Source organism: Cyprinodon tularosa, unplaced genomic scaffold (assembly GCF_016077235.1).
Source record: "Cyprinodon tularosa strain WSP-4 unplaced genomic scaffold, ASM1607723v1 ctg171, whole genome shotgun sequence".
Classification (NCBI taxonomy): Eukaryota; Metazoa; Chordata; class Actinopteri; order Cyprinodontiformes; family Cyprinodontidae; genus Cyprinodon; species Cyprinodon tularosa.
In genome coordinates this window covers 1,876,425-1,888,044 of record NW_024038541.1, presented here as the reverse complement: position 1 = coordinate 1,888,044, position 11,620 = coordinate 1,876,425, and the positions used below count along the sequence as shown (strand labels likewise).

The 11,620-nt window shown below is 39.0% G+C and overlaps 1 protein-coding gene across 2 annotated transcripts in view; it reads left to right on the top strand.

Moving 5' to 3' along the window:
- Window positions 1–11,620, top strand: part of ptch1 (patched 1) — an 81,949-nt gene that overhangs the window by 19,059 nt on the left and 51,270 nt on the right. The window lies entirely within an intron of this gene.

Below are 11,620 nucleotides of genomic sequence, written 5' to 3'. Positions count from 1 at the left end.
GATTGATTTCAGTAATTCCATTTAAAAAGTGAAACTTGTATATTATATTCATACATTACATACAAACTCATATATTTCAGATGTTTATTTTGTTTAATTTTGATGATTACAAATGACAACAAATGAAAATCTCAAATTCATCATATCAGAAAATTAGAATATTACTGAAGACCAATAAAAACAAACGATTTATAGAAATGTTGGCCAACTGAAAAGTATGAACATGAAAAGTATGAGCATGTACAGCACTTAGTATTTAGTTGGGCCTCCCTTGGCCTGTATTACTGCAGCAATGCGGCGTGGCATGGAGTCGATCAGTCTGTGGCACTGCTCAGGTGTTATGATAGCCCAGGTTGCTCTAATAGTGGCTTTTAGCTCTTCTGAATTGTTGGGTCTGGTGTATTGCATCTTCTTCTTCACAATACCCCATAGATTTTCTATGGGGTTAAGGTCAGGAGAGTTTGCTGGCCAATTAAGAACAGGGATACCATGGTCCTTCAACCAGGTACTGGTAGCTTTGGCACTGTGTGCAGGTGCCAAGTCCTGTTGGAAAATGAAATCTGCATCTCCAAAAAGTTGGTCAGCTGCAGGAAGCATGAAGTGCTCTAAAACTTCCTGGTATGTGGCTGCGTTGACCCTGGACCTCAGAAAACACAATGGACCAACACCAGCAGATGACATGGCACCCCAAACCATCACTGACTGTGGAAACTTTACACTGGACTTCAAGCAACGTGGATGAAGTGCCTCTCTTCTTTTCCTCCAGACTCTGGGACCTTGATTTCCAAAGGAAATGCAAAATTTACTTTCATCAGAGAACATGACTTTGGACCACTCACCAGCAGTCCAGTCCTGTTTCTCTTTAGCCCAGGCAAGACGCTTCTGACGCTGTCTGTGTTTCAAGAGTGGCTTGACACAAGGAATGCGACAGCAGAAACCCATGTCTTTCATACGTCTGTGTGTGGTGGTTCTTGAAGCACTCACTCCAGCTGCAGTCCACTCTTTGTGAATCTCCCCCACATTTTTGAATGGGTTTTGTTTCACAATCCTCTCCAGGGTGCGGTTATCTCTCTTGCTTGTACACTTTTTTCGACCACATCTTTTCCTTCCCTTCGCCTCTCTATTAATGTGCTTGGACACTGAGCTCTGTGAACAGCCAGCCTCTTTAGCGATGACCTTTTGTGTCTTGCCCTCCTTGTGCAAGGTGTCGATGGTCGTCTTTTGGACAACTGTCAAGTCAGCAGTCTTCCCCATGATTGTGTAGCCTATAGAACTAGACTGAAAGACCATTTAAAGGCTTTTGCAGGTGGTTTGAGTTAATTAGCTGATTAGAGTGTGGCACCAGGGGCCATCAATTTTGAACCTTTTCACAATATTCTAATTTTCTGATATGATGAATTTGAGATTTTCATTTGTTGTCATTTGTAATCATCAAAATTAAACAAAATAAACATCTGAAATATATGAGTTTGTATGTAATGTATTAATATAATATACAAGTTTCACTTTTTAAATGGAATTACTGAAATCAATCTACTTTTTCATGATATTCTAATTTTATGACCAGCACCTGTAGTATAAGAAATGTAATGTTTATGGCTGTGAAATGGGAAGGAAAGAAGAGTAAGACAGCCTATTAATCCCTGTAGGTTTTTCAGACATATTGAAACAAGAAAACGTGCAATTAATTGGATGACTTTAGTAGACATAAAAAAAATCAATTCATGTTAACAAACAGAAGGAAAAAAAAAACATAACAACATTTCTGTAAAATATCATGTCTCGAAATTATAATTCTGCTGAGGAATATATTTGATGACTTTCACTTTTATTGTGACTAAAATTACAATTCTTTACTATCAGCTGCATTCAATTAGTACATTTTTAAGACATTTAGTTTGGTTTATTGCTGACTGTTGGTCATTGAGAGCCTTAGTGGGATTGAAAGAGCTCTCCAAAGACATAGAGAAGAAGATAGTAGCAGTTTGAGTCTGGCAAAATAATTAAACTTACAATTTAAACAAATGCTTTTAAGCAAGTTCACCCCAAGAGCAGACTGCAAGATCCTAAAAAAGGTAAAAAAAAAAAAACTTGAATTGTCACCGCAGGACCTACTTAAGACTCCTGCTACTCTGGCGTGCCTCTACAATCAGAAAAACTTGGTAGTTGTATCTTCCTATTTACTAGGGGGTGGGGGGAAACAGAAAACATGTTGGATCTACTTTTTTTTCAATAGCTGACAATGATTTCATAATAATTATTGAACATTATTGATCTCACATTGGAGAAATTTACCTCTGCATTTAACCCAAACCCTTGAGGAGCAGTGGACTGCCATTGTGTGGCACAGTGTGGGGTTAAGGGTCTTGCTCAGAGACCCACAGTGGCAGAGTGGGAGGGGGGCATGAACTCAGAACCTCAGGATCCCAAACTCAATGCCCTACCCACTAGGCCGCCATTCCCCTCAAATCTCACAATCTCGGCTTTGGTAGCAAACTGTAATGTTGTGTTTATTCAAAACAAATGGTCACTTCAATTCAACACAACTCAAATCATTGAAAAATCTTTGGATCTTTGTTGTTACGTTTGGTCAACTGATGACGCACAAGTAAAATACAATTGCGTCCAGCAACCACACCGCCCATGCATGAACCAACAGCGCATTCTGTACAACCAGAGGAACAGATTATACTTAGGAAAGTGAGTCAGAAATGGCTATACGGTTATCCAAATGTGATGCAAATTTTTCTAGCAAACCTTTAAAAAGTCAGAAAAAAATGTATTTCTGGTGTTTCCATCCAGTAGGTGATGCAAATTGTAATGTTACCACACGTCGATATTACGCTTTGCTGTAGTAAACATGAAGTATATTTAGAATGCTAGCGCTGACCACAGATCAGTAATGGACTGAGGTTTTTAATAAATGTGTTGTAATCTGGCAGGTTTTACTCACTTAACCATGTCAGCTAGTACAAGCTCTTCTAAAGCGTTTAAAAATAATTAAATTATGGAAACCTGTCTATTGTCATGGTTAGGCCATGGTTCAGTAGGATCAGCTCACAAAAATAAAGCATGTACGGTACTACAAATTCTCCCATGTAAAAGTGCTAAATAAAAATGTTAACTCACTGAAAAAAAATTTTGAAGCCAAACTGTACCATGCAAGATGGCGATGACAAAAACCATATTCGTAAAACCTGAAAAATAACAGAAGGATCTGGGCTTTTGAAAAGGTTTACATTTTAGGCAAGCAACAGGATTGTAACTCAGAATTTTGGCAACTCTTATAAGGTCTAGCAGAAATCATCCATGCATACAGAATTGTCATAAAACTATAATCTAAAAAGATAAAATCCCCAAACCCCTGTATTATTCTTACCTGTCCTTTCTTTTTTTACTTTACAGCAATGGAAGTTATGTGACCATAATCATATATATTAAAAGCCATCCCCTAAATTGATTTATTACCAAATGAAAACAAATTATGCTATTTAAACACCAGCAAGCTGTTGGGTATCTAAATGCATGCAAAGATTTGTCATTGGTGCAGGTTTTAAGTTACACTGTTTGTCGAGATGATGAAAAGGAAGAAATTAAGTTGCAAATAAAATGGATATTGCAAAGAAAGTCAGAGATACAACTGTTTTTTTTTTTTTTTTTTTTTTTTTCAGTTGCTGCACCTTACTGGTTTATGACACAGATTAGGACTATGGATTACAGAAATGCTTACAGGATCCTTGTTGCTCTTCCTCTACTTCTGTGCTTTCTGTCTCTGCTTTCTGTTCTACATTTAGGAATGTGTGATTTTTGGGATATCTGCAATCATGGGCCATCTTTACAGGAAATGACAAAGAGATGGCTGGCTGAGATTGGCTGCTCAGGCTCATGTCACGGTCTGTTATGGCTGGGCAGTAGGCCAGTCAAAAGATTGTAAATCCAGCAGGGGGGAGTTGGTGAAAGCTTACCTGACTTTATATTTAAAGGCATTAGCAGAAGATGAGTCTCCGCAACACCCCTACATCAGAATTTAGATTCATTCAGCTGCTCAGAGTGAACAACTTTAACTTACAATGATATTTGTATCTACTTGACTACATTTCTACCTCCAATTTAATTGGAACATTTCTTGCAGAAATGAATGCACATGCAACAGACATTAGACTGTCAGTATTTTCTTCCACTTTTACTCTTGCTGCTGCCGTGTGAATCCACTTGTGTTGAGAGGATTTTTTTTTTTTGGGTTTTGGGGGGGTTGTGGATTTGAATGAAGGCAACAACGTGGAAGAATCTGCCCATTGAGGACTGTGTGAATGTACACCTCGGGCCCAGGAAAAGGCTGCATTGGGAGCCAGCCGACTGCTAAATACACCCATTTTGGGAGTAGAAGGGGTTGGACAGGTGATTAACATAATCGGGGGTGAGGATAACCATACATATGGTAATGCTGGAATTGGGTGGGGGTAGGGGGTGCAGAGGTTGGCAGCTGGAGTGTCACAGTTGTTGTTCAAGGGTCTGTGTTTCTGGGCACATCTCAGCATTCTACTCCCAACTTCTCTTATAATTCTAGCTCTCTTCTCAAAATCTCTCCTCCCTAACTCTCTAACTCATGTAGAAACCCATTACCTTTGTAGAGCCAAAAGGGGAGAGGGAAGAAGAGAACAAGGGGGAGAGCATAAAAGTGGAGGGGGGCTTGTCATGGTCAGATAGGGTTTCTGCTCTCTGTAAGGTCTGTGGACACCTGCATTTAGAACTAATATGTGCTCTGCAGGACTACTGCAGATGCCGTATGCATAATGCTAAACCTAGCTGGGAAGAAAGCAAATTGGAATTGTTCTCATCTATTGCTCTGCTTATTTTGACTGCAACAGTATTGATATTTATGGTAAAAATGGATGGATGGATGGATAGATAGATCGATAGTGGTAAATGATTGGATGGGAGATGAACAAATACACATTAATTGAAAGCATTTGGAAAAAAGGATGCATTTATGATGCAGACACAATATTGGAACTATGGGTTAATTGTTGCTAGAATGAATAAAAGGATTGGCAAAACTCTTAGATAAAACTTTTAGATAATCAGATGTGAAATCGAGTCTGGAAACAGGTATTTTTCTTTTTGTGTTTTTTTTCTTTAGTTTTTATGTTACTTGTATATTTAGTCAGACCTGGAAAAAAAACTTCAATACATTTTCAGATTTTCCACTCAATGCAGAATACCTGCTAACTTGACCTCAAACTCTTTTATTCAAGCTTTTTTCAGTACTGAAGAATTTAGTTTAATTATACCCAATCACTAGATCAACCTTTTGTTTGTTCGCACTCAAAGAACTTTGAAATGACAAAATAAGACCTCAAAGATTACAGTGTGATGTCATCTATGTTCCTAACAATCAACTGTCGTGTTGATATTTCAGCATCTTCTATGATAGAGTTTTAACCTCAGATATAAACTTGAGCATCTAACATATGAAAGTTTTGCAGTCTGAATGAGCCATGTGGTTCTTTCATCTTTTTACTTTCTCTGGCTATATTTTAAAGACCTAACTAAATTTGAAAATTGTCCAGTTTCTTCTTACAAAGTTACTTCTTTGGGCATTTTTTTATTTAACAGCTTCCCTTATGGCTTATTGTCTTCCCTATCTGCATTTTTTGAGTTTATCTCATGGCCATGTACCTTGAGTAGCGGTAAAGAGGTATAACAGAGTAAACAGAATGTCCATTCAGCATTACATACAAGTGTGATTTGTTTATTCGTGAAGTAAATGTAATCATACACTTTAAGCAGGTTTTAAATTTAGTTTATGCCAAGCCTCATGGTAATTCTGACATCCAGACATCGTGTTGGAAACTTGAACAATGAGGGAACTACATTAGGAAGTGTTGTATGCCAAAATTATTGAACGAATGGGAAGAACGGACAAATCATATATTGATTTCTTTATTTCTTTGGAGACATTCTTTGTCATTCATTTGAAACTGTGCCTTCCAAAGGTCTAGCTCACTTAGGGCTCATTTACACTGTTGGTCCAGTTCAGCATTTGTGAAATTGAGAGAATTCATACTCTTCGTCAGCTCAGTTTGCTATGCTACGCAGATTAGTAGACAATTATTGACAAATCATGCCATGCCGTTACAATGGATTGTTTTGGGGGCAACTATTATTCCAGTGTCATGCTAATCAAGATTTAAAAAATTGACAACAAAAAAAAGTCCATATCCTGGGGTTTGTGGTGCTAGTTTTGTGCCTGTATCTCTTTACCGCCCTAAATATACTTTTGGTAAGCTGAAAAGCAAACCACTCCAGGCTTCGGATACACCTGTCTGATATCTGCCTTTGTAAATGTGCTGGGTATGGTTCTCTGGTACATCTCAGAGTCTTAGGTGTGTTCATACTGTGAGACTTCGCTCCAGAAACTGAACTCTGGCATTATGACAAGCATTTGTTGTAGAAAACCCAGTTAGAGTACTACAAAAACAACCTACCTGCAGTAAGTATATTATTTTCTGTATTTTCTGATATTTAAATTACTGTCTATCCATTGTTCAGAGATCAGAACTTTTTTCTTATTTGCTTACATCCTAGAAACTTTTTGTTTGCGTCTAGCTTGAAAAGTGATAGCTGTTCATTAATCTTTTGGTATTAGGGAGTAGATTGCTGCTCACAGAAAGGTGACTTGTTTTTTTGTTTTATTTCGGGGCGTTCTCTGCACCACAGGGGGTTCTTGCAGAGATGGGGCCTAATCCAGCTTATCCATTCTCTGCAGACACATGCACACGTGTGCACACGCAGACTGAGGTGTTTGGCCACATGCATATACACTGAATGCACTCGGATATCTTGGATGTGCTAATGTTAATTGATGAGGCATCTGTCAATTTCTGGCAGCTTGAAGAATATAAGAAATCTGTTAAATCAATTAAAGGACTCTTTTTTTCCCATTATACTTAAGTTTGCTGCAATATCTGCATCACACACATATTAGCCGAAGGACATGTTTGCTGTTGTTTTCCTTGATGGGAACTACTTCCGTTTTTAGCACGAGAGATGTCCGTGGGATGGGGCTGTGGTGTTGTGTGCTCTGCATGGAAAAAAGAAAAAGTTGGCAAGGCGTAAAGGGGGCTGGGCTGGCTTTGACAGAAGGGCCGGGCTGATTGCCATCATGATCTGTCCAATCACAAGGTAGAGCTGAATAAAGCAAAGCGAGAGAAAATGAGAGTAGGAATGGGAGGAGGGAGTGAAGATTTGAAAGGATGAAGGGGGTGATGTCAGTTCCTTAGAAACCTATGTGCTCTCTTTTCATAGCTCACTGCCCCTCATTCCTTCACTTGGAGAATAGGGAAGCCCAGGGGTTAATGTTATGCAACATGCTCAATACCCAAACTGAGGGCTCTGCTGCAAGGACATACACAAGGCTCTTCTCTTCTCCCCACCAATAAAGTCTCAGTAGTGTAGAGAATCTGGATGGGAATCTCCAGGCGTGTATGTTGATGAAAGAATTGTTTGATTTTCCATTGGTCAGAAACCAGATGGTGCAGCCCTTTCATATGTTTCTTAAACTTCTGTTAATATCTGTGGTCCAAGTATAGGTGAAAACTATAATGGGAAACTTTTCAGAGTTTCACTACATCCTAACAGTGTGCTGTATTAAACTCTAGTGTCTGCTTGAGAAATGCGTTTTCCAGCAGAGTCTGATGCAGGCATTTCAAAAGTGCTTTAATTGAATTGACCGATATAATAGAAGAAGAGTAAAAGCGAGTAAAGATAAAAACATGATAAAAGCAGGTTGTAAAGCAAATAAAGCAGTTAGATCACAACCGTAGACACTTGATATATTATTTTAAGTTCTAAACAGATGGGATTTTAACTGATTTTAAAGAACTGAGGCTTTCAGTGCTTTTACAGTCTTCTGGGAGAACAGGAACTAAATGCTGCTTTTCCAGGTTTGGTTCTAGTTCTGGTTGTACAGAGTAGGCAGGAACTAGAAGCCCTGAGAGGTCTGTGAGGTTGATACACTGACAACAAATCTGTCATGTATTGAGGTGCTGATCCATTCAGTGATTTATAGAGTAACAGAAGGATTTTCTGTAAGCTACAGAGAGCCATTGGAAAGACTTCAGAACCGGGCTGATGTGCCCTACTTTCTAAGTTCTAGTAATTGCAGCGTTATGGATCAGCTGCAGCTGTCTAAAGCTGGGCGTACACTGTGTGATTTTTTTTTTTTTCAATCGTTGTACGCATCTGCTGCTCACACTGTACGACTAATCGCAGGGTTTCGTCGTACAGTGTGAGCTCCCAGCTCACGATTTATGTTCGGCCTGATGCTCTCATGCGATCTACCTGCTCACACTGTACAACTAAAACCACGTCGGCTCCACGGTGAGATTGAGCTGCTCTGTAGCTCTCTATCCTGAAGCCAAACAAATAAAAGAGGGACATTAACTCAATATCGTGAACCGCGCTGCCTTGTGAATTTGTGCAATTTTGTTCTGAGGATCCTAGAAAGAAAGGCAGACGACGTATTTGGAAAAAGGACTTTGCTGAGCAGGTGTGGCTGCTGCAGACAGAACTGCATTTTACTCATTGCATCCCTGCCATGCTGCTGTGTTTACATCTGAGAGGAAGAATAAAAAGAAGAATCCTTGTTTGCTCACTGAGCGATTTGCCCACTACAGTCGGCAGAAAATCAAACATGTTTCATATTCTCGTGACCTACCGATTCCTGATCAGGAGGTGGTCATGAGAGGCTGATCGCCGCTTGTACCCCCTGTACACTACACAACTCATGACGCACGATCTGGCTGATAGTCGGGCCGATCGAAAAATACTCGCACGACTGGAAAATCGCATAGTGTATGCCGGGCTTAATGGAATTTTTAGGAACTTTTTTAGACATATTTTTATCATGCAGGTAGAGGAAGTAAAATCAAAATTGACTTCAAACAGCAAAAAAAAAAAAAAGTAATACTGGCCCCAAAAGGAGCAAAATATAAATTCACCTTGAAAGTGAGATGCAGATTTGTCAATTGATAAACTTCAGAAAATACATCTTGCCAGAAGCCAGCAGATGCATAAGCCTCAAATGCAGAAACGTTTCAAACCAATGAACCAATGACACGTATGAAGTAAACCAGAAATGCATTGTGAGGCAAACAAACATGGCTACACCCCTGAACGTACCCGTAGACCCTGCTATTCAGTCTGTTTTAGCTGGAATACCCTCTGTTTCAATTTTGGAAATTGGACTGAAGGGTGCAATTTGTGCCTCTGTGGATGGGAGAGTTGTTTGCGTGTTCTTCCCGACTGGATTTGGTAAGAGTTTGATTTATCAGTTAACTCCGCTAGTTGTAAAACTAATCAGGAACGTGATGCGTCACAGCTGCCACTGCTGCGATTGGCTAAAAGCTTGACATGGGAGGCGGGGGTTTATTAGTGATTTAACAATCAGCTCGAAGAATTGTACTAAACTCATCTCTAACAGAACGCTAGATTTTTAATTGTCCATCACTCTGATTACTGACTACACTGGAAGAACGATCTAGAAATAAGTAAAAAATATCTTAAATTACCCTTAATTTGAGTGGGTAAATGAGATAGTTTGCCAATGGAATGAGTATTTTTATTCTTAAAATAAGATAATTAGATCATATGCAGTTGAAATAAGACAATGCAGTTGTCTTTTCTTATTTTAAGTGTAAATTGTCTTGTTCCAATGGCAAAATGTTTCTTTTACTTCCTTAATCCAAGAAGAAATACACTTATTTTAAGAAAAAATGACAGCTGATTTCTTCGTGCATTTCTAGAAAAAGTTACCTTAATTTTGCTATCCATTCCCAACAGGTTCAACTGGACTAGAGATTTTCTTCTTTCTCTCGATTTAACCAATTTTCTGCTTTGTGACTTTCTTTAAAAAAAAAAAAAAAATCATGTAAATATTTGACCTTAAACACAGCATGCTGAGCTAAAGTATTTAGATAATGGAGATTTCTTTTAAATTCTATAGGTGCTGTTTGACAGCCCAGGGTGTTGATGCAGCGATGTGTTTTCATTTTGAATTAGTAAAAAAAAAAAAAAAAAAAAGAGTAGTTCTGCTGAAGCAAGTATTTAAAAAGTCAATGACACTTTGTTTTGGTCATAGCAGCTGAACTTGGAACTGAACACCTTCAAGTTATCAACACAAGTTGGGGTCACCCAGTTTTCCTTGGAGGAGGAATATGGGAATATGTGTCATTGAAGAAACACAGCTGTTCCTACACACACACTCATATGCACATGTTTGCACGTATGCAGCACTCTGCACGCACACACTCACACTTTTTCCTCGTCCAGCTGGGGTGTTAATTTCACCCCATGGCTGTGTGAGTGTTGACCCCAAACTCTTGCAACCTTGTGAAGTGAGGAATTCTTAAAGCCCGAGGCTGTAATGTGCAGTTTCCTGTAGAGGAAGACTGCATTCCTCTGACTTGTCCTGTCCTTCTCTGCTCTCTCCCTATAAACTTCAGGGTTTTGAGGGTGTCTGTCCATAACTTGGAAGGCATTCTGACCAGACATTGAGCTCTTTCTAAGCACAGGTCTTCGTCCCTTTTTCAGCATAGTTTTTCATTTTCTAGTACACCTAGAGGCAGGTTAAAAGTGGAAGTGCTTCCTTCGTTTTTGAGTTTTATCTCTTCCACCAAGCCTGAGGCTAACAATGTCGTTGACTGCATCAGACAAGCTGACTTGTTAGTGCACTGTCAGTGCACATCAGCTCTTAATCAGTTCCATACAGCTTCTTTGAAGGCAGTTGCTAGTGTAACGTAGCTGTGTAGCCGGCCTAGCACATGTCGCTTCAGTTAGGCCCTGCCTGCTATTAATGATGAGTATAATAAAAATGCTTTCAGACAGGATCAGATGAGAATGCTGTTTGGGTCCAGAAAAAAAGAAATCAAGTGTGTTTTCCTAATGCCCCAAGACATGGCCCCCTTTCTCCCTATTCCATTGGTCTGACTGGGTGGTCCATCCCTGCAGAACAGGCATGTTTATGTTCAACTTTAATGCCATTACAATAGAGTAAAAACATTCAGTCTGTGCCTGTTGTTGCAGGACTTGAGCCGAATTGTTAAATTGGATTAAGGCATAATAAAATGTTACAGATTTTTCACACAGCAAAACTTTAACTGGGCATTTTTTCATGTTTTGCGTGTTTGAATGTGTGTTCAAGAGGACTGGCTGAAGCTTTCAGTAAGTGTTTAGTCTTTGATGATGGAAGGACACAAATCCTCTGCTCACATATCTGGCAAACACTAAAGAGAAAGTTGTGCAAGGACAAGCGCTGTATTAAAATGACTCCTACACTGCTTCATGTGTGGCCATTTTGAGAATTTTATTTAATTGTTTTGTCTTTCTGTAATTCTTTCCTGTGGCTTTTAAAGCAATAGAGCAGTTGGTGTTGTTACTTAGTTTGACCTGAAACTACTAACATTTCCTGTGTTTTGGCTCAGTTAGGTTTATACTGATTTCTAGTTGCTAAATGCCATCATAACAAAAGAATTGATATTTTATACAATCATTTTTGTAAGTTCTTCAACGTTGAAAGTTTATACAAAGATTACTTTGCCTTCTATAAGGTATGGGAAAA